Below are 24,917 nucleotides of genomic sequence, written 5' to 3' on the forward strand. Positions count from 1 at the left end.
AAAGCACAGTAATGAAGGGTAAGGATGTTATGCAGAATTAAGTCCATGCCCTCTCCATCACCAAAGTTTCTAGAGACTTAGAGTCATTCTTCTCTTCCTGGGACAGAAAGGGCGACACCCTTACAAATAAGGATCTCCCTTATAAATGTAAATGTCCCTTACAAAAGGATAATTTCCACTTGGTTTTCAGAGTTTCTTCAGTGTCTGCTGTTTCTTAAAAAAAAAATAACCAGTTCAAGATAGTCCTTATGCCAGAGAGACATATTTTATAGTGGCAAATTCTGTTCCCCTTCTAAGAAAAATGGCTTATGGCCTGTAGGCACACATGTTTTCCTTTAGCTCCCCTCCCCTGTGGTTCTGTATTATCATACTCTGCAGGGACCTCTTCAACCTTTCCTGTGACATTAGATCTCAAAGTGTTCTAACCAAAGGCACATTGGCAATACCTTTGAGGATATTAGTCCTTAACTTTTAATAGGTCTATTGTGGCACTGGTAACCTTCATCATTGTTTCAGTTCTGACTTCTCACTCTTGGTCATATGGGGTTGAGGAAATTATTTGTTGTATTGTTTATTCTCCAATTTGTTCTTTATATTTTCCTTTTGGAGAGATTTGAGAGAGGATATGTAGCAAAAATTCTCCTACTTTATTACATGTTTAACCAGCAGTCCTAAAGTATGTTTTATTTTCACACTTGCATTCTGAACTACTACCATTAGTAAGTTGGGAAATAAAGAATACAGAGATTAAATCATTTACCTAAGGTAATATAGTTAGCCATGCGGAAAGAAAAAAAATGAATCTTGCTCAAAGTCATTTTTGGCTAACCTACTAATTACTTTATAATCTTGGGAGTTAATTCTTATAGAAACGATTTCCACAACATGACAAGGAAGGCAAAGCAGAAAAAAAGATGTTTAGTATCAAAAAAATTTTTTTCAACAGTCAAAAACAGAAGCTGGGGAGAATGAGCCAAAAAGAACAGTTAACATAAGTTCATATCAAAGTTTAAACCAGTTTTTTAAAACTTAGATTTCATTTTCCAATCTTTTTCCTACACAGCACATATACTATTTAAACTGCTGGATGCTTAGCCTCAATGTATATCTAAGGTTGCCACTCTAAGGTGTGACTTCACAATCATAAGAAATTGCCCAAAAGCAGTAGCTAAGTATAATAGCCCCAAAGCAATCAATGGGCTTTAGCATCTCAAGTATTTTCTTTCAGGTTAAATTGTATTGCAATGCTTTTTAAAGAAATAGTTGCCATGGTAACCTCAGTAATCCATCTTAGAGATTTACATGATTTTTTTTTTATACTATTCCTCTGGTAAATTTATTGTTGCTATGGAACTGAAAGAGTGGAGGGAAGTTGGGGCTAAATGCTATGATTTTATATTCTTACTTGGTGGTTCCAAGTGAGACTAGAGGAAATTATTTTCTGCCATGTAGAGTTTGTTTTTGGGGGGAAAGGAGAAGGCTGCCCTTACACTAACACAGCAGCAGGCTATTAAAATCAAACAGAATGCAATCAAAATAAATTCTGACAACAGAATGAAACACTTTTAAGTTGTTAGCTGTCTTACTCATATACAACTCTTGGAAAATCAAGCATGAGATAAATCTCTCTAACCAATAGTTTTAAAACAATACGTAAGTGATCGATTGACTATATTCTACTATTGGTTCAAAGTGACCTGTGTATACTGGCCTAGACATTGCTAATAATTCATAGAAAACAGAGAGGATTCCCTAGCTTTCTGAGTGGGTAGTTTTTAAATGAATTTTTAAAAACCTACGGAATTTCTCATAATGACGTTTATCCAGATGCTGCTTCATAAATGAGTCTGTTTCTCACCCTCTCTCTCTTCATCTCTCTTTTAAACGGTTTGTACAGCTCTCTTTTTTGTTCCTCAAAATTTTTATGTTTAAATTCATTAGTTATCTCCAAAGAATTTAAAACTAAAGCTTTCCTTTATGCCATATCTAAGTGTGAAGCCCCAACAAGTTACAACAGGTAAAGCGTGACTATGGAGTATACATATGCAGTGTTCACAAATGGAAAATGTCAGGAAATCGTAAGACATTCAGGCAGTTGGATGTTTTCATGACATGTGGCATAACTATTTTCCCTTAAAATAGCACTTTTTTTCTCCAGTCTCTCTATCCATACACAATCATGATGGGAAATGAAAAATCTACCTCCCATTCCAATTACAGTGATGTATATGTCCATTTTTATATGATGTCCTTTGATTGGATGATGTAGGGATCATTTTCACTTTTACTGCAAATAAACTATAGGTCCCAAACCTTTTTACTTAGAAAACTAAAATCATATGTTTTATTTGGACTTGTGTACAGAGTCACTTGAAGTTTTCTACATTTTTTTGAGATTTTTTTTAAATTTTATTATGTTATGTTAATCACCATATGTTACATCATTAGTTTTTGATGTAGTGTTCCATGATTCATTGTTTGTGCATAACACCCAGTGTTCCACGCGGAACGTGCCCTCTTTAATACCCATCACCAGGCTAACCCATCCCCCTACCCCCCTCCCCTCTAGAACCCTCAGTTTGTTTCTACATTTTTAACTATATTTTCATAAGTTGATCTCACATTTTTATTAATATTAGAGTTTAATCTGAAAACATGACCAATATCAAATATGAAATATACGGTTATTTACATCAAAAATTTTGTTTTCAAGTTCATTGGTAGCATGAAAGGAGGGAAGGAGGAAACTACCAAGATAAATACATGTCATATTAAAATCAGTTAAAAAATACTGTCATACACTATGGATATGAACTTTATCAGTTTTCATTTTATAAAGTCACAATGCAGGACTTTTTCCAACTATTCACAAGAATGTTATTCTCATTCTTTTATTATTTTTATTAATAATGTTGAAAACATACTTATTGATACTGATTTTTAATATTTTATTAATGCCCCACTTTATAATGTTTTTCTTCCTTCCCTTCTTTTTGAAGATCCATCCACCCTTTGATTAGGAGAACTATACAATTTTCCATTATTGCAAACTTTCGTTTATTCAGAATTTTAATAAACATTTGTAATTCTAAAATTTTCTATTAATATAAGTTCTTTTGTACATGCAATCTATTCATAATTGATTCTTATTAAGATCATATTCACTTGTAAGCAATAAATGTTCATTCTTAAACAGGAACCAAACAACATTGCTTAATATAGGGTTTTATAATCAGTTATTAAAAATGTGCAGTAATGTTCTCTTCAAAATGACATTTCCTTTATGGTTTTGGTGGGAGCAAGGGTAAAATTACCTACTAAGAGAGCAGCACTCACTAAACAATTACTGTTCTATACAACTCTGATCTAATTTGGATATTGGAAAATAAGGATAAATATTCCTACTTACAGGCTTTGTCTATTATAGTCAGAGCTCACTAAACATTGCTAAGAATGTAGGACATAGGCTTTCTGAGAAGGTAGAATTGGTATTTTAATAAAGTGCTTTATAGCAAGATTTTACTCTGCTGAAAAAAAAATGCTTATGAGAGAGTTCTGAAAATGCACATCTACAGTGAGCTTCAGAAAAGCAAATATGGGGATGTGTTATATTCTCAGAAGTGCTTTGCTTATCCATTATTTAGCATATTTCAGCTGAAGTGTCAATATTTGCTAATTCAGTGAGCTATAGATAGGTAAGGACTTATAAATTCTTTCCCTCTTCTGATTTTAGATGTCCCTGCATCTCTTTTCTCATCCATTATATCATGAAGAATATTAAATTACTGGTCTATCTACAAGGTGGAAAAAGAGGAAATTCACACAATTTTTTTTGTTTTGTTTTTACTTAGTTTGCTAGTTTGTTTCTTTCCCTTCCTCCCTCTCTCCTCCTCCTCTTCTCTTCAAAAGTACATGTATATCAAGTTCTGGATTTTAGTGGTTTTTCTTTCCCTTTTGGATTAATGGTAGATGAAATTTTAGCTAAAATAAAGCCAATATAATTTTAGCATAAACTTTGGCAACTTCCCCATATCAAACACTGATATTTTATATGTTAGTGTCATGTATTATAGTATTGTTTGGTTATATCATTGGCAATATTTTCATCAAAGAAGAAAGAATTAGCAAAGTCATGACCTAAGCTTTTCTTTATACTTCCATTAGCATTTAGTCTCTTTTTTTTCCCATGAGGGACAATGGTCCGGAGTTTTGTTTTCTTTATTTAAAAATTTGAGTACAGTTGACACAAAATGTTACCTTAGTTTCAGATGTACAACTTAGTGATTTGACAAGTTTACACATTATGCTATGTTCACAAGTGTAGCTCCCATCTGTCCCATTACATTGCTATTACAATATCACTGACTATATTCCTTATGTTGTGCCTTTTATTCTCATGACTTATTCATTCCATAAGTGAAAGCCTGAATCTCCTTCATCCATTTCACCCAACTGCCAGCCCCTCCCCTCTGGCAACCATCAGTACTTTACTTGTTTCTTTCCAAGTGTATTTCTGGAATTTTACCGGCCAATGAAAATGCTGGTTTGACTATTTACTAGCTACGTGAATGTGGGCAAATCCCATAACCATTGAAAGCCATGGTTTCCGCATATATATAATGGAGATAATCCTAGAAACAACATCAAACATTATTAGAAAGATTAAATGAAATTAAATCTCACTGACAATGAAATACTAAAAGTATATTAGAAGCAATTGAGGAATGAGTGAACTGAAAATTAGTCCAGCAGATTATATCAAGAATTTAGCATAGAAAAGCAAAAAAGAAGATGGAAAAAAGAGTAAAAGTCATAGAAGATACAATTAGAGAGTCTAATATATCTTTATTTGGAGTCCCAAAAGTTTAGGAGAAATAAGGTGACCAAAGCATTATTCCATGGGAGTATGTCTAAGAATTGTGCAGAATTCATGAAAGATCATAATCCATAAATTCAATAAATCTAATGAATCTCAAACAAGATAAATTTTTAAAAACCCCATGCATAGTAACATCATAGTGAAAACTTATTACAAAGGCAAATATAGTAAAAAAAAAAAAAAAGGTAGAATGAAAGTTTGTCTTCAAATGAACAGCAGTTGCACTTACAGCTGATTTTTCAACAGTAATTAAAGTTGGAAAAGAATATAATAATATCATCAAAGTGCTGAAAAATATACTGCATATCAAAACCTTTGGAATGTTGTTAAAGCTGTAGTTAGATGGAAATTTAGAAACTTGAAAGCATGTATCAAAAAAGAAAGGTTAAAAACTAATAAACTAAATAACCACATCAATATTGTGGGGCAAAAATTAGCAAAATAAGCCTACATGATTCAGAAGAAAGTAAATAGTAATGATAAAATCATATATGAATAAATATAAAATAAATATATATTAGAGATCATGAAAAAGCCAAAAGTTGACTCTTTGAAATAACTAACACAATTTGAAAAAATTTAGTGAAGACTAATAAATTCCATATGTGAGACAACACAAATAATTAATCACAGAAATGAAAAAGGATGTATCTCAACAAAACCTGTAATTATTAAAAAAATAAGAGAATATTTGAATAACTTTATGCCAAAAATTTGAAAAAAATTAAATAAAACTTTCATTTAAATATAAAGTTACAATCACCTAGGAATATATCTAAGCAAAAGGTATCTAATATGTCTACATGTAAAACCATATAATTTCAAAACTCATTAAGGGAAGAGACATAAATGGAGAGGTATACCATGTTTATGGATTGGAAAGTTCAGTAATATAAAGATAGCAATTGTCCCCAAATTTATTTAGAGACTCAATGTAATTCCAGTCAAAATCCGTACAGAATTTTTATGGAATTTCATAAGCTGTTTCTGTAATGTACCTGGAATAAAAAGGGACATATACAGATAAGTGATTTTGGAAATAAAGTTATTAAGTCTTTTGGACACAATGATATATTAACAGACCAAGGGAACAGACTAGAAGGATCCAAAATGACTCTTGTATGTCAAATGGCCACTTAACTCATGACAGACATAGTTCTTGCATAAAAATGGCAAAAAATGGTCATCTTAAATAAATGGTTTTGGGAAAATTGGTTATCCTTATTAAATAAAAGCTAATTGGATCTCTACTTCATGTAATACACAAAAATCAATTCCATACAGATTAGTGCTCTAAAATGTGAAGTGTAAAACAATAAAGCTTTTAAAAGATAATACAGTAGGATATTTTTCAGAATTCTGGGAAGGACATATATCTTAAATAAGACACCAATGATTCAGAAACAGGACTGATAAATTTGAAAATGTTAAAATTAAGAACTTTTTTAAAAAAGGTTTTATTTATTTATTTGAGAGAGAGAGAGAGAGAGAGAGAGCATGAGGAGGGAGGGTCCGAGGGAGGAGACTCCCTGTCAAGCAGGGAGCCTGATGTGGAACTCGATCCCGAGACTCCAGGATCATGACCTGAGCCAAAGGCACGCGCTTAACCAACTGAGCCACCCAGGCGCCCCAAATTAAGAAATTTTGTTTATTAAAAGACAAACAGAGCAAAAAGATACCCTACAGAATAGGAAAATAGACTTATCATATATACAACTGGCAAGTGACTTAAAGAACTCTTAAAAATTAGAAAAAGAAAGACAGACATCTTGATAGAAGAAAAGATGGGAAAAACATTGAACAGGAGTTAATGAAAGAGTTGCTAGAGAAATGGCAAACTTACAGCATATCTCCATATTGCACAGTTTGTTGAAACAATTAAAACTATGACATACCCAAGTGATGGGAATGATATAAAACAATGGAAACTCTCATAAACTGCTGTGTGGAATTTAAATTGTTAAACCATTTTAGAACATAGTTTGTCATCATCTAGTAATTTTGAAGATGCATGTACCTGATGGTTGTGCAATTACATGCCAAACACTTTAGAAAAATGTGCACATAAGCACCAGGATCTCTGTACAATATTTATTTCAGTGTTTGTATAATAGTCTGAAACTGAAAGTAATGCAAATGTACACCAAAAATAAAATGGATAAATTGTAGGCTATTCATATGAGAGAACATTATCAACAATAAAATCAAACAATTTACAGCTGCATTCAAAATTTATATTAAGAGAAAGAAACCAAATATAAAAGAATATGAGTTATATGTTTTTTGCTTATATGAATTTCAAAAGTAGGTAAAAAAGAGAAGTATATTTTCTAGGAATATATGATCAAACTTTAAAAAAAACAATGAAGTATGAGATTGATAAGGGAGCTTCTGGGAAACTGGTCATGTTATACTTGGTTCAGGCATTTATGTTTTCTATTTTCTGTATGTTTGTTGTATTTATCTTACAAAATATTTTTTTAAATATTAGTTAGAGGCCACATGATCTTTTTTTGGCAAAATCTTCAAAGCTACACTGCTGACATACATTTAAATATTAGTTGCTAATAACAGAAGTAGATCTGCTAGCAGTGATGGAGAAATGAGAAGATTGTTTCTGCCCCATCAAGCTCAAATTTCTTTTCTAGCATTGACCTTGAGAGCATTCAGTCAACAAATTCCCTGCCTCCTTAGAAAGATGCAGACATTCTGATGATGACAACTTGGTGATTACTGTTATAACCTTCTTTTCTTGGAAAAATATATAAAAGAATGTAGTAATGAGGGCTTTTCTCAAAAACACTCAATAGAAGAACACACAGAAAAGTTATTCAAAAAGAAAAGAGGTTGAGAAAATGGGGAAAAGAGAGATCATTCAGGAAATGTGAATCATGGAATTATTTTGAACTATACAAAGAAGTCAAATTGGTAGAATAAAAATTGGATATTTCTCAAATAATTTAGGAAGGGGAGCAATACGGTATGTATTTGCAGCATGCATATAATGTGTGTCAGTGAAAAAATTATACTCTGAATAGCCTACCCCAGATTTCTCTTAAAATAAATTATCCTATTTTAGGAAAACATCATGATAAGGGCCCTGATGTTAGCATCACCCAAGAAAACAAAATAGATTTACTGCTTTACTTGCTAGTAAGACAAATATGTGCATGTGTGTGTGTATGTCTTCTCAGAAAATAGTAGGAAGCTAAGGACTAGGTGGAGTGAGGTAACCAGTCAAAATTCTGTGGTAGTGATAGGGTGAAGGGCATTTTATAAATAAGGCCGATTAATGTTTAATGCATAGTGTGTTGCATTGATGTAATGCATTTATTCGGTCTCCTCATGCCCAGATCTGTCTCACTCATGGATACTTTGTGTGTGTGTGTTCACTGAGGTCACTATGACACAGGCTAACCATGAAAAGCTAGATTTATGGACACACTTGAACTAAAAATAACTTTAATATGTAATATTAATATGACTACCACAGCAGTGTGTGCCTTCTTCATAGTATAGTCCAGACAAGTAAATCCACTTTCTCTCCCAAGTCCTACTTGGTCATGGCGCACATTAGGGTCACTGCCCTTTGACTATAAGTCATCCAGTGTCAGGTATTTTACCCCCTGCAAGATCCTATGAACCATACAAGTTATAGAACAGTTTTCTGTTCTTCCACAATTATTTTATAATGTGCACTTCTTCATCAGTGAAGTGCATCAGAACCGTACACTCATATTGTCTAGGCATGTGCAGGCCTGCAGTTATTTGAAGCATACATATAAGGACTGTAATCCCAAATCTTCTAGGACAGTTATTTTCAAAGTGTGGCTCCTGGACAGCAACATCAGCTCCTGGCAACATTTTAGAAATGCGATTTTCTTGGCCCCACTCCAGACCTATTGAAGGAGAAACTCTCAGGAATGGAGACCAGGAATCTGTGTTACGAGCTCTTCAGGGGATTCTGATGTATACTTAAATTTGAGAACCACTGAGCTAGGCTGGTTGGTAATAATGATTAAATTTTCTGTTCGTTTCTGACAGCCACACATCTTTGAGACCTATTTCTCAAGAGTAGCTAAACAAAAACAAGAGCAGACTTGTGCTAGCACATTCCTTACATACCAGATCATTCTCTGGTTAGGCTGCCATGACAATATAACTTAACAATAATAAAGACTTTATATTTTGTAAAGTGATTCTGGACATTTTTTTCAAAGCACAGACTATGAAACTGGTCTATGTGGGTTTGTTTCCTAGTTCTGACTGTACTAATTGTGTTGCCTTGAGCAATTTACTTAACCTCTCTATGCCTCTCGGGCTCCCTGCTTAGTGGGGATAACAATAAAAAGTGGGGATAACAATATAAATTTATTTATAGGATTATGTGAGATTAATATAATTTTTTTAGAACAGTATCTGGATTGACAGCTTTATATAAATACTTGACATCATTAATACTAAGGAGAATATATAAGAAAGAGCAGAGAGCTGACATAGGAGAAAACCAGGTAGGAAATTTGTTGAAAGAACAGACAGCAGTTAATCTGGACAAAGGAAGACTAAGAAAATACATTATAACTGTCTTTACAATGTGTTGCTCCCAATAACAATGTTATAAACAAAGAGAAGTTGTAAGAAGATAATCTTTGGTTCAACATGAGTGTATGTCATATGTTAAAGTGTATTTCAGATGTTAAAATATTGAAATAGGGTAAAACTCAATGATCATGTGCACTGGATATAGCATGATTGGTGATTGCTGTCCCTGATCTCTGTCTTTTGTCCACAACCTGTTCTTAAATGTAACTCGGAAAAGTTCTTGTAAACTCAGAATGGGAGGGAGTGAGAGGATTAGGAAGTGGTAACTACTGGATTCTTTGGGAGTTCCTGACTTGAGTGTACAGTCAGTTATATAAAGCATAAGCTTCATTCTCTTTGCTTTTGTGCTTTTCACAGCTCAGGCTATTTGAAAAACATACTCTTTTCTTAAACTCACAATACAGTGACGCCACATTTTATGTGATTAAAATTTTGGATACCTCATGGCATGTTATAGTGCAGTTTTAAGGAAATCCCATTAAGATTACTAAAGAGCCTCTATTCTAAGTCCCCTGAGGGGACCTCGGTTGCCCAGACTTCTGAACTTCACTCCTGGGACCCCTTAAACCTTTCCATGAACAAGAAACTGCCCAGCAGGTCACCTCAAAGATGCTGCTGCAAAACAAAGTCTGTTGTTCATTTGTCTAATCTGGTTTGTCAATGAATTGTTAAAGATATTGAATAGCACCCAAACTCCCATGCACTTCTTTGTTTTTCTTCATGGCACTTACCAAAAGATACTTACTTCCTACCTACTTAATTATTCATTTAGCACAAAAGGCATGCTCTTGTTCTGTTTGATTTATCACTGTAAAGTCAGCACCAAGAAGAGATATAGCACAAAGAAGTACACTAAATAGGTGTTGAATTAATGGACAATAAATGAATATATATATCTTCTAAGTACAGATGACCACATTTTAAATAATGTACTATATCTAAAATCTGGCAGGGAATTACCAAGAAAATTCAATACATACAATAACTTTAGTGTTGGGTACACTTAATAAACATCATGAACAGACTTAAGATATTAACATTTGCATTTCACTGATATTAAAATTCATGTCATTTTCCTCATAATAGATGAAAAAGCTCACGCCTTACTTTATCGATGCTAATTACAATGTAAAACACATTTTAATGTCATAATGGATGAGAAAATCTCTGCAAACTGGTGAAGCATTATTTAAATTACTAATTGGATTTCAATAAGCGTTTAGTAGATTATCAATGATATTAAGTCTGTGTAATGATTGGAAGCCTTATAGAATATGGCATATTAATAGCAAAGCATGTGAATAACAAAAAGAATTCAAAAGTATGAGATTTTAGGGATCTGTTAAAAAGACATTCAAAGTTTAAGGACATGGAATTCATGTAAAACAACCAAAGTCTACTTATCTAACATGTAGATAATAATTAATTAATGTAGACATGATTATAATAATCACTTTTCAGAATGCAGAGAAATGCAGAAACCTAAGGAAAATTATAACTTCATGGAGAGAGAGCAATAGAAGGAATAATTTGCTGTGGAAATGATACCAGTGATAGAAGTTCTAGAGGCAGTTTGGGTTAGTGATTTGGCATCAGACTTGAATTCAGATTTGACTCTACCACTGACAAACTGAAAGACTTTGGCAAATTATAAGAACTTTCTAAGCCTGTCCACCCTTTCAATACATATCTTCCTTGACTTATGATGGGGTTACATCCTGATAAACCCGTTCTAAATTGAAAATAACGTAAGTCGAAAATGCGTCTAATACACTAACCCACTAATAGCTTAGCTTAGCCTACCTTAAACCTGCTCAGAACACTTGCATTAGCCTACAATTGAGCAAAATCATCTAACAGGAAGTCTAATTTATAATAAAGTGTTGAATAATAATGTAATTGATTGATCACTGTACTGAAAGCGAAAAACAGAATGGTTTAAGTCTATCAGTTGTTTACCCTTGTGATCACGTGGCTGACCGAGAGCTGGGCTCACTACCACTGCCCAGCATAATGGGAGAATATTGTACAATATTCTAGCCCCAGGAAAGAATTAAAATTCAAAATCTGAAGTAAGGTTTCTACTGAATGCATATCATTTTCATACCATTGGTTGAAAAATCTTACATTGAACCATTTTAAGTTGGGGATTGTCTGTTATTTCTCTTTCTTCCTTCATTTTTTCTTTCTCTTTTCCTCCTTTCCTGCCTCCCAGCCTCCTCTGCGACCACCTTCATTCATATGCCCACACATAGAATTTGTGTTTGAGAACTCCAAATTTCTTTCTTTATAAATACAGTGCATTTTTTAGCAATATTATTACCACAGAATCTCATTGCTTAATCCATGCATAAGACCTATTTTCCTTCTGGGGGAGGGGAACATGTTCTCTATAAAAGGCTGGTAAGCATAAGGACAGATACAGTGAAGACCAAATTTAGTGCAGAGAAACATTTTACTCCTTAACTCCCACTGATGTCTTCTGTGCCTGTTTTTGAGCTAATCTAGTTCAGAAGGTTTATTGATCAGATTCAACATTTTTTGATGTATTTAACTCACATCAACATCATTTAAGCTTGACAGACAGATTCTCTTTTTCTCTGCCAGCTCATTTTGTTTCCTAGATTCCAGGAGCAGATTAGGGCTGGTAACAAATACCTGATAAAGACCTGCAAGGAAAATATATTTGAGGATAGTTTCTTCTTCTAGTTCACTCTTTCTTTCAATAAGTATAATTTTTTGGTTGAAAATACCATCCTGGAGCCCAAAAGCATTCAAATATTTGCATTTTACATTTTATGTGAGAGCATATGAAATATCTTTATTTATACCAAATGTGTGCCTGCTTATGGGATATGCAGTAATGGCAGGACATCCAAAATTGACCTTTTATAGGGTGGCACTACTGAATTTGAAAGAAAAACTGAAATAATGGATATAAGTATTGTAATTTTTTTAGACTTTATTTATTTATTTAAGAGAGAATACAGAGAGAGTGAGAGCAGGGTAAAGAGCAAAGGGGGAAAGAATCTCAAGCAGACTTTGTGTTGAGAGTGGAGCCCGACGTGTGGCTCCATCTCATGACCCTAAGATCATGACCTGAGCTGAAATCAAGAGTTGGATGCTTAACCAAGTGAGCCACCCAGACACCCAGTATTGTAATTAAAAGGTAATGAAATAAAGTATCTTGGGGTTCAACAACAAAAATTTCTGTAATGAATATGAATATAGTTAACAAGATGTAAGACACCTCAAGTTATAATTTAATGAAACATTTAACTCCTACAGTAGATTTACATAAAGTCTTCAGAGAATGACATGAAAGTTTTCAAAGATTTATTTAAGTAACCTCCCTTCCTACCCCAACAATTATCACACATTCCTAGCCAGATATTATTTTTGGCAAGGAGAGGGATAAAAACGGTTGTGTCTCAAGGGCCTTCAATGCTTTTTTTTTTTAAAGATTTTATTTATTTATTTGACAGACAGAGAAAGAGAGCACAAGCAGGGGGAGCGGCAGAGGGAAAGGGAGAAGCAGGCTCCCCACTGAGCAGGGAGACCAATGCGGTGGCCCAGAACCCTGGGATCATGACCTGAGCCCAAGGCAGACGTTTAACTGACTGAGCCACCCAGGTGCCCTGGGCCTTCAATGCTTTAAAACAAGAATTAATTTCTTTAGAACACTATCACAGCAATAGGAGCAACACTTGACTCTGCTTTTCAAGGACCTATTTACTGTACTTATTCTTGTTAGAATGAGCCACAGGAATAATTTTAAACCAAAAACTGAGGTCTGGTTTCCATTTTAGCATCGGGCAAATTAGCATTGGTGTAGGGGAGAGGAGTGGTTTTGTTTTTGTTTTTTATCACGTCAATCATCTTAGCTCTGTTTTACAAACTATTTCTGGAAGTACAGTGAAAATTCATGGGCTCAGACAGGCCAGAAATGCGAACTTAACCTAGGAAGATTTGACCAGTTGGTTGAAACTTAATAGTAACGAGACTGAATTATCTGTTATTGACCAATGGATTATGTTCTATTCTACAGCCTCAGGCTAATTCTGAAATTTAACCAATCATCTCAGCATTGCATATCAGACTGAACTGGATGTATGAGCAAAAATATATTTCCATGACTATTAAAATGTCTAAAATATAAGCCCTACTCTTCTGAATTAGTATCATCATGTTCTGATTTGGAGAGAAGCTAATGGATTTGAATATAAACTAATAAACTTTAAGCCGAGCCCATCTCCCAAACTTCCTCTGATATCAATTATTTTCAAGTTTTAAATTATACCTGTAAGTCAGAGTCAGGTCCAGCACAAGAAAAAAAAAAAGGCAGGATAATTCTTAATTAATAAGATCTCCATGTCTGGAAATGATTGATTCTAAGATGCAGCTCATACTAGACTGAGAGCTCATATTTATGATCAGGTTCCTCAAATCCCACTAGCATCCCTAGCATATGCCAAGCACAAAACAGACATTTATTCAGTGACTGATATCATGTCAGAAGGCTTTGGTTGAGCATTTTGTCAAGGATCAACTCCCAAAAGACCACCGGAAATACCTGTTGATCAAGCAAGTCTAAGTTTACTAGATATACTACAATTAGAATATCTTGACAGAAAGTTAGCAGCATCTCAAAGTGAGGAAATTAGGAAAACATATTTAATAGGGTTTGGGGGCCTGAGATAGATGATTTTAAGGCAGGTCTGGCAATGTAGGAAATTGACCAGGAATGGGCAAAGTTTAAAACATAATAGCTTCCAATTAATTGGTAGGCACAGTGAAGCAAGGGCTAGAAATAGTTTAGATGTTAGTCTTCATAAAAAAGCTTATTAATTGGTTCATAGTTTTACCTTTGAGGAATTGGTACTTCTTGGTGCAATGGCTAAGGTATTTTTCCTTGCTATTGGTATAATTTAATATAGGGAAAGAACATGTACCTGGTCCCAGTATTGTTTAACACAGAGACAGGAAATATGATGGTTTTAGTTAATTAAAAATTAAATGAAAAGTAATTAAACCTTTATAGAACCACTTAATGACAAAAATCATCTTCATGTATTAGTCACATCTACCTAATTGCAAAGAAATTACTATCTCAGTGCAAAGAATTCAGTAGTATATTCTTAGTTAATTCTTTCCAGGTTTACTCTATGTCTTCCTGAAAGTAAGTGAACAGACTGGTAGAGTAATCACCCTTTTCTGAGGTAGTCAATGCTTTGTATCAATTTTAATTAATTATTTTTGATACTCAAAAGTTTTTGCATCTGCATATCTGCCTAATTTATTTTTCTATACTCCATGTGGGAGGCATTAAAGGATAAGAGAAGACTGAATGTTTTTCATCTTTCTGCTAATTAGTATTTCTGGCATTTCAAATGTTGGTACTTTATCATGTATAGGTAAAAGTTTCACTTTTTGAGTTAATTATTTCATGTTTTGATTGGAAGATTAATCTCTCTCTGGCTACATTACCTTCCACGCATATTCTAGATTTTTGCTCCCTCCACTTTGCTTCACTAGCCCGTAGCATCCTATCCTGCAGGAAACTTGTAGAAATCCCTTTTCTTCCATTCTCTCTGTTGTTTTGGGTTTTTATATTTTTCTATTCCTTTATTGCTTTACTGTTGTTTAATGGGGTTTTAGGAGGAAATGGAGAAAAGAGTGATACTTGGTCTGTAATTTTCACTGAAAGACTTTTTGGTTAATTTTGTGCACTGATTTGGATATTATAGTTGTTTTTAAATAGTTATTAGGTAATGAAATCTTACTACTCTAAAATATATACATCTTAATGGAAAGCAACACAGAATGGTGAAAAATAAATGTAGATTGAGTTAATTCAGTTCTAGTTACAGTTTTGATGATTCTAGCTTTATGAAGTTGAACAAGTCACTTAACCTTTTTGATTTCAGTACCTTCATCTGTGAAACAGTTGGGTTGTTTTGCATGCCCTTCTAAGTTTCTTCCAATGCTAATATGCTGATTCTATTTAATCCCAAAAGTAGATATCTAAATTAACTACATTGGAGTACAGAACAGTTTGATTATTTTAGCACAAGTTTTCTGACCACTAAATCTCAAATCCCAGGTTTTTGGTCTTAAGTCTCAGGTCTACATGCTTTAAAATATTTTAATACATTTATTGATACAGATATAGGGCAACTAAATATACTATAATTCAATTCAATTCTGACACTATCTGATGTTAGTATCAGACTTCACAGGTATGAGGGCTCAGTCCCACAAGACTGCCTCCACTTCAGATGCCAGTCACAAGTTTCAGGTCCCCAGGTTACCCTCATTTCTGTCAGACTTAGCTACTAAGTTTGAGGTTTTCACTACATCCTCAAGTTCGACAATTTGCATGAATGACTCACATAACTCAAATAAAAGCTGTACTTACTATTATTGTTTGTTATGAAGGATACAGATGAACAGCCAGGTAAGAGGTACATAGAGCAAGGCCTGGAGGTATCCTGAGTGCAGGAGCCTCTGTCTTTTGAAGTTGGGATATGCCATTCTCCCAGCACAGGGATGTGTTCACCAATTCAGAAGCTTCCCAGACTCCTTCATTTAGGGGTTGTTATGGAGGATTCATTGCATAGGCATAATTTTGGCCACTGGCAATTAACTCAATCTCCAGCCCCTCTCCAGTCCCCAGAGGCTGTGCGTGGGGGTGAAATTTCCAAGGTTCTTTTCAAGGCTTGACCAGCCTGGGACCAGTCCCCATCCTGTTTAACTAGCGGCCCATCAAGACTTGCCTCATTAGAACAAAAGATATTCCTATCACCTTCATCACAGAAAATTCCAGTGGTTTTAAGAGCTCTGTGCCAGGAAATGGGGAGAAAGATCAAATATTTTTCTTATTATACTATGTAATATGTATGTATATTTACATATACAGAGAGAAATTTAATGCATATTTCCTTCCCATTTTAAAAAATTGGTAAAAATATCTCTTTACTTAAAAGTCTCGGATTTTGATTCATTTCTTTATTAAAGAAACTTTTACAAGAAACTGATTAGACTACATAAGCAAACAATATCTAGAATTTTATCCACATACACATTTGGTTTCATCAGGGGCATAACTACTCCCTTGTGGTATATTAGATACTTAAGGAAGCTATGTAAGCTCTTCAAATCCCGAGGGTACCATTTAGTAAATTGCAACTTCAATGGTTTATTAACTTTTTACATAATATATTTCAATTAAAACAAAATTGGATCTCAATGAAATCAAATGGTTGATGCTACGTTTAGTCTATGAGCAGGAGAGCAAGCACTAGAAATGTTGCTTGAAGACATATTACCTACAAGAAAGCCAATCACTTTGGAAGTGAGCCCACTCATATTTGACTGCAGGCAAGCACACATAAAATGAGTGGATACATATCTTAACCCTTCATCTTCCTCAGAGATGCTCCCAGATCTTATCTCCAATATGAAGTAATCCGCATCTGAATACTGCAAAAATAACCCTTTTAAAAACCCAACTTGAAAGGTCTTGGTAGTAATTTCCCCTCACATAGTTATTTTGAGTAAGTTAGAACTCTTCAAACCTACTATACTTTTAGAGCTAGATTGTCTCTGTGCACTTAAACTACACTCTCCTAATGACTGACTCATTTTTGAAAGTAGAATTAACTATTTCTTGTCCACTAAGGGTACATTTGAGTGCACTGAAGAACAGTTATTAAAAACCACATCATCTGCACTTTCATAAACTTGCTTATTTTTGAATTGTAATTTAAGGCCTTAGTAGAGTCACTGAATTCTATAGAAAGAAGAGACATTTTGCCATATTTATTTATAGTATTTTTGATTGATTGATTTTTGTTATACTATTTTGTATGGTTTTCCACTATCCACTCCTGTTAGTGTCCTGATTGGCCTGTATACACGTAACCCACTGAGAAATGAGTCCATTAAACTGTGCTCATATTAGTATAATGCAAGTTCTGTACAGTGCCAGCCTAGAGTAAATATTTGATGGAACATTCCTCTCTCTTTTGAGATCTTTTGACTTTATCCTCCACCCACACACATCTGTGCTTCTAATTTAAATAAGCTAGCTCAGTACTTGCTTATTCTGACTGAATTAAGTCTTTGGTGATACCTATTTCTAATGTAGCCAAGTTTATAATTCCATCCTTTAAAAATATAACTCCCGGTTCTGTTTGTAAGCAAATCTTGATAGTAGGAATATTTCTAAGTTTTTTTTAAAGATTTTATTTATTTATTTGACAGAGAGAGACACAGTGAGAGAGGGAACACAAGCAGGGGGAGTGGGAGAGGGAGAAGCAGACTCCCCGCTGAGCAGGGAGCCCGGTGCCGGGCTCGATCCCAGGTCCCTAGGACCATGACCTGAGCCGAAGACAGACGCTTAACAACTGAGCCACCCAGGTGCACTTATTTCTAAGTGTTTAAAGATAATATTCCCTCTTTCCTTCCTTTCTCCCTCTCTGTAAAAGAAAATACAAGTGAAATTTTTACTTCCAAATTACTGTGTCATCATTTGACTATTGTGGGTATATTGTAGTTTTTCTCACTTCACAGAGTAAATGAACTAGTTTATAAAACGTGATGCACTTGAAAAAATTCTAGTCAGTTTAATATAACTTTACTAGGGATGCCTGGGTGGCTCAGTGGATTAAGCATTTGCCTTCAGCTCAGGTCACGATCCCAGGGTCCTGGGACTGAGTCCTGCACTGGGCTCCCTGCTCAGCGGGGAGCCTGCTTTTCCCTCAGCCTGCTGCTCCCCCTGCTATGCTCTCTCTCTGTCTCTCTCTCTCTCTGACAAATAAAATCTTTAAAAAAATATAACTTTTCCAGATGAAAAAGGCCTTTAGGATATGGGATACCAACTGATCATCTGTAGCTAGCATCTCCTGTGGCATGGCTTTTCTAATGTAAGGGAGAACATCCATGTTATATAAATGAGCCAAAGATGGCTTCTGTATATGTTGTTTATTTCTTCACTGCAGGCTGAGATCCATTAGCTTAAAGGCCCACTGAAGTCCACCTCAAATATTTCCACATTCCAGTTATTATTTTTTTAATTGGGATATAATTGACATATAACACTGTACATGTTTGAGGTATATGACATGTTAATTTAATACATTTACATATTATAATCCAAACAAGCAGATTTTCAATTTTTTAGAGCATGCTTGCTTTGAGTATCTCATAAAACCACACCCAACATATGCCAGCCATAGGTAAGGGAAGCCTTGTGGTTAAAAGATCCCAAGCTGCTGCTGTCCATTGGAGTTCTCTGACCCAGGGATTTCCTGCTGTGCTGTTGAATGACATCACCTTGACACTTAGGCACCTTTTCTGAGTCCCCTCTTTCCTGGGAGTTCTCATGATTTCTGTCCCTTCTGAGTAGGGACAATGCCGGTAGCCTCTGGATAGTGTTCTACTATGAGGGACTTCTCTTGAAAGCAAACCTATCAAAGCATTGCCCCATAAAGCCTGTGTGCTACTGTCACCTTGTGGTCATACCTTTCCCCCTGATCAGCTGCCAAATCCCTCAAACCCAAGAGAAATTTTATGATATTTTTCAATGCAGAGCATGCTTACCACAGAGACAATTCTTTTTCTTTTCATTTATTAGATGGGACAAGCTAAGTAGATTTCATTATATTTATCTTGTTTTGAAAGAATACTAAAAAATGGTTAAATACTGAGTATCTTTATGGAAAATAAACTTCTTCCTTTTCTTCCATTATTTTAATGTGTCCTGCTTTTCTTCTATTTTCTCTCTCTATGAAATTTATTATGCATATTCTATGTACACAGAACTCTGCCAAGAGCTATGGCATATACACAGATGATAAATATACAATTCACATTCTCAAAATTTCAGTATAAGTCATTTTAAAATCTTTTATTTACATGAGATATATGAGAGGATTATATTTTCATTTACTCAAATAGACATAATGGTTCTAAATAATTTCTTTTATTTTATTTGAAGCAGTGGCTTTAAAAAAAAAAAGATTTTATTTATTTATTTTCCAGAGAGAGAGAGACAGAGAGCACAAGCAGGGGGAGTGGCAGGGTAGCAGGAGAAGCAGGCTCCCTACCAAGCAAGGAGCCTGATGGGGACTCGATCCCAGGACCCTGGGATCATGATCTGAGCCAAAGGCAGACACTTAACTGACTGAGCCACCCAGGCATCCCTGAAGAAGTAGCTTTAAAAAGGCTTAACATTTTCATTATTTAGAGAAATATCTACCAAGCAAAAGGAAAAATGCCCATATACTTAATTTATAAAGAACAATGATTTTGGAAATTGAAAAGATGTTTGAAATTTACATTATTTTAGGAAAAAAAGGACAAAATAGAGAAGAACAAATAAAAATCCCTTCCACTCTATGTCAATTTTGGTTTACTTCTACACCTAGATTAACTTACACATTAATATACAGCAAAATATGTATGTGCACACTGGCATTTGATTTTGTAAGTTGAAAACTTCTGCTACCTTCTGAAATTCAGATTCATCTTTAGCAACATTTGAGTGTCTCCCATGTGCCAAGCAGAGTTCTAAAAAGCAGCTTATGTGAAACCAGGGCAATGACAGTTTCAAACAGGTCTCCAAAGAAAATGAGATAGTGAAGTCAGCATCATGGGAACATCTGACATTCCTTGTATTTATCTTCCCCTCAAAAATAAAACTTCAGCATCCATCCTCAGCATTCATTCAAAGTGCCTTTGTGGGAGCTGTGGGATTCAACACCATACACCAAGGAACATGGGAGGAGGCCTGACTACTTATGTGTTGGGTAATAGACAGACAGATCTCAGTCACAGCTGTAGAACTTGCAATGACTCATGAACTGGCACCAGCCCCTCTCAGCCAGAGTCTAGGGGCCCGTGGGAAACACTCTTAGACAATCACCTATGGACAAGAGAATCTTTGCAGGAATTTAGGTTTCCAGAAGAGGAGTCCCAGCACATTGCTGGAGGAAAAAGATACAGATTTGGACATACTGGAATGGGTAAGTGAAATGGCTTGACTTTACCTGCATCACCCCTACCCCAAGGCAGCACAGCTTATGGCCAAGAAAGATCTCTTAGCCCATGATTTCTCCTGCAGAGGAAACGGAGAGTGTGTGCATGAGCACCTGGCTTTACAGGATACTGCCAAAGGAGCTCATTTCTCTCTCACCCCATCCAGAGTACTAAATTGTGAGCCACATGACTGGAAGGTGGAAAGAGGCTGTGAGAGCTGCAAATAGGACTCTCAGAAAGCATTTAAGGTACACAGATCCTACTAAATGCATCACAGATTTCATCAAGGAGCCCATCCATGGACAGGTAGGAATGCCTCACTTGCAGATCCCCCCCACCCCAGCTGGTCCACAGGGAACCCCCAGTGTGCAGTGTACCTCATGCACACACCATCCCATCCTGTGACTGGCTCTCTGTGCAAGCTCCTGATGGTGGTGCTGAGAATAAGCTTTGGGAGATGGAAAAGCTGAAAGCTGGCCCAAATCTGCAGGTCAGGGAGAAACCATAAATGTGAGCTTTAGCTCCACCTTTGAGAAAACAAGTGAGGCTGTCAGCACTTGTCCTGGTGCCTTACAGAATCCCGAGAAAGCATACAAGCTTGAGAATTCTGCCACAAGAGGGAGCAAAAAGCACGAAGCATGTGTGCCCATAGAAAGTCTGAGATAGCCCCAGAATCTCTAAAAGGGCTGACAGAAGTTATCTCTTTCCCAAAGGCAGATAGTAAAGACTTGAGGAGGTGACAGCTACTTCAAATGGAAAGAGTAACACAAAACTTCAAGGATTATGAAAAATCAAGGTAATATGACACCACCTAAGATCACAATAAATTCTAGTAACTGAACCCAAAGACAGGAAGAACTATAATTTACTTGATAAAGAATCCAAAATAGCTGGGTTTTTTTTTTCACCTTAAAAATATATATTTATAGGAATGATTCCCCATTCTCTAGGACTCTTAGGAAAAAAGGATCCATTTTGGGGGAAGAAAAACAAACAGTGGACACAGATGTAGCACCATCCCCCAAATCACCAACCCCTAGGTCCCCAGGCCTGAGCTTGGCCAGTGCTGACAGGAGGTGAGCCCATGAGTCCATTGAACCTACTCTCTCCAGCCTGGAATTCAGACAAGACAGGCTTATGTCTCCCATTCCTCTCTCCAAACTCCAGAAACACTTAAAGGGTCCTTTGTACCTGCCCACAGGAAATTAGGGAGCTGTGAAGGGGGGGAGCTGAAAACACACATTTGGTATCAAAAATAGCTGTTTTGGGGCACCTGGGTGGCTCAGTCATTAAGCATCTGCCTTCGGCTCAGGTCATGATCCCGGGGTCCTGGGATCGAGCCCCACATCAGGCTCCCTGCTTGGCAGGAAGCCTGCTTCTCCCTCTTCCACTGCCTCTGCTTGTGTTCCCTCTCTCGCTGTCTCTCTCTGTCAAAAAATAAATAAAATCTTAAAAAAAAATAGCTGTTTTAAGAAAACTCACCGAGCCACAAGAAAACACAGAAAGACAATGCCAGGAAACCAGGAAACCAATACACAAAAAGAGAAGTTAAGCAAAGAGATAAAAATCATATAAATTCTGGAGCTGAAGAATACAATGAAATAAATGAAAAATGCAACACAGACCATCAAGATCAGGATGAATAAAGCAAAGAAAGAATCTGTGAGTTACAAGAAATTTTGAAATTATCCATTCAGAGGAGAACAAAGAAAAAAGATCTGTGGGATACCATCAAAAGTACCAATTTGCAAATTATTAGAGTTCCAGAAGGAGAAGAGAGGGAAAAGAGGGCAGAACGGTTATTTAAATGAATAATGGCTGAGAACTTGCAAAATGTGGGGAGAGATTTGGATATCTAAGTTCCTGAAGCTCATAGTCAACAAAAAAATTCTGCCTAAGGAGATCCTCTTCAAGACACATTATAATAAAATTGTCTACCAGAAACTCACTTCAGCTTTAAGGACACACACAGGTTTAAAGAAAAGGGATGGAAAAAGATATTACAAGAAAATAGAAACCAAAGAGAGCAGGGTAAATTATACTTACATCAGTCAAAATAGACTTTAAGCTAAAAACAGTAACAAGAAACAAAGAAGGTCATTATATAATGATAAAGAGGTCAATTCATCAAGAAGATAAAACAATTGTAAATTTATATGCACCCAACATAGGAACACCAGAATATATTAAGCAAATATTAACAGATATGAAGAAATAACAATGTAATACTAGTAGGGGACTTCAATACCCCACTTTCAGCAATGGATAGATCATCCAGACAGAAAATCAATAAGGAGACATTGGACTTGAACTATACTTTAAACTAAATAAAACTAACAGGTGTAATATAGAATATTCCATACAACACCACAGAATATACATCTCAAGTGTACATGGAATATTCTCAATGATAGATCATATGATAAGTCACAAAACAAGTCTTAATAAATTTAAGAAGACTGAAATCATATCAAATTTTTTATTTTTTGGTTTTGGCCAAACTTTCTATTTCGTATTCTATAGTTGCTTAACACACAGTCAAATGGTCTTACTGGGGGAGGGGAAAGGTGAAGTTCCTGAAGATTCCAAGGAAATGTCAGAATGGCAAAATATGGCCATCATTATCCATTTGCTTTATTGGATTTACTGGGCAAATAGCACTTTCCTTACATAAGCATCTGATCTCAGGTTTTTCATACTGAGAATATTGAGATTTCAGTTTGAAGACACTCTGAAATCCTACCCCTACCACCCTCTAATAGCTAGCTTGTCTGTATAGGCAGAAGGATTTACCTCTCCATTTTAGATGGCTAGATGTTTGTAGAAGGTATCAGAATTGCTTGCATCATTTACTGGGAAAAATCAGACATAGGAAGTGGCCTTTTGGGACACCTTTACCTGGAAAATTACAACACTAGTACACAAGTCAAGTCTTAACACATTTAACATTTGCTCGTTGAAAGCAAAGTCATAAAGTCAAGTACGGTTAAACAGGTTTTACTTTTTTCCCTTACAAGAACATAAAAATTATGGCAGGGGAACTTAATAGGAAATTTTTAAAAGGTAATGCAATTTTTCCTTTTAGTAGTCCTTGGGTGGTTCTGACAGAAAAGGTTCCGTTTTTTTGTTTGTTTCTTTGAATGGGGATTTGGTCCAAAGTTTTGTTTGTTTTTACTATCTGCCTCTCTCTCCCCCTCCATCAGATCAACTTCCCCCACAGCCTCCACCTCTAGGTGCTCTGTGGCTTGAAGTATTATAGGAATCACATGGAGGAGGATACCTCCTTTTCCATAGAAGGGGGAGAACCTCTTTCTTGTCTGCCAACCAGATCATGACCACTTGAGTAGAGATCACTTCCACTGCCTGAGTAAATGTCTTGACTTCCACCATAACCATTATATCAGCTGCTGTAACCATCACAGCAACTGCTTACACCATAAGATGGCGGGGGCCCTCATGTAGGTTGAGCACTATGTGAGCTACCATAACTCTCATATGAATCTCTGTAGGAACCTCCGCTTGGATGATCTGAATAGTTAAGTTCAGGACCATAGCCATTTCCATCACTGTAGCCTCTTGATGGGTAATCAACATGTGAACTGGAATGACCATAATCATGGTAAGTATAATCTCTTGGTGGTGGTGCTTAATCTCTTGTATCACAAGAATTTGGGTAATCTCTGCTTGAATAACTGTCTTTAGTAGAATACCCATCATCTCTTGGAGACAAATAAACATCTCTATGAGAGGGCAGGGGTTCCTTTCAAGGTTTGCCTTCCTTGTTGCACTATCTCTTCCATGTTGCACAGGAGCTCTTCCTTCCATTCCACTGCTGCTGTGAACTGGTCCTGAAAGGGCAGATCTTTTAGGAGGAGGACAGCCACTTCATGGCGGTGGTCCCCTTTTTATTGGAAGTGGTCCCTTGGAAGAATTTATGTTAAAATTCATGGAATAGTCACCATTATCCATGCGGCCTTTGAATGAGGGAGGTCCCCTGGTTCTTCCACTTCCTCCTCTTCCACCTCTAAGACCTCTTGGGGGGCCTCTGCTTCTTGGAGATGGAGGTGGTCCATACCTACCACTTTCAAGTGATGGTTCAGTGGCTTGTTCTACCTGAATGGCTTTTCCATCTAAGGACTTTCTCTGGCTGTATCCTTAGCATCAGCTGGGCTTTTAAACATGACAAAAGCAAATCCTCTTGATTTGTTAGTTTCATGATCTTTCACCAATAGAACTTCTACTATTTGTTCATATTTGTCAAACATGGCTTCAAGGGTTTTCTCATTTGTTTTTGTATTGAGGCCACCAATGAAGAGCTTTCCTGGGTGATCTGCTTCAACTATTTTCATCCCCTGATGAGAGTTGGAGGGGTGATGATGGTTTCATGCTCTTATGA

The 24,917-nt window shown here is 35.8% G+C and overlaps 1 pseudogene; it reads right to left on the minus strand.

Moving 5' to 3' along the window:
• Positions 1-23,725: 23,725 nt before the first annotated feature.
• Positions 23,726-24,870, minus strand: LOC114216764 (RNA-binding motif protein, X chromosome-like; annotated as a pseudogene).
• Between the last annotated feature and the right edge of the window lie 47 nt (positions 24,871-24,917).

The sequence above is a fragment of the Eumetopias jubatus genome, unplaced genomic scaffold (genome assembly GCF_037043125.1).
Source record: "Eumetopias jubatus isolate StellerSeaLion01/CBP00866 unplaced genomic scaffold, mEumJub1_p1.0 scaffold_11, whole genome shotgun sequence".
Taxonomy (NCBI): Eukaryota; Metazoa; Chordata; class Mammalia; order Carnivora; family Otariidae; genus Eumetopias; species Eumetopias jubatus.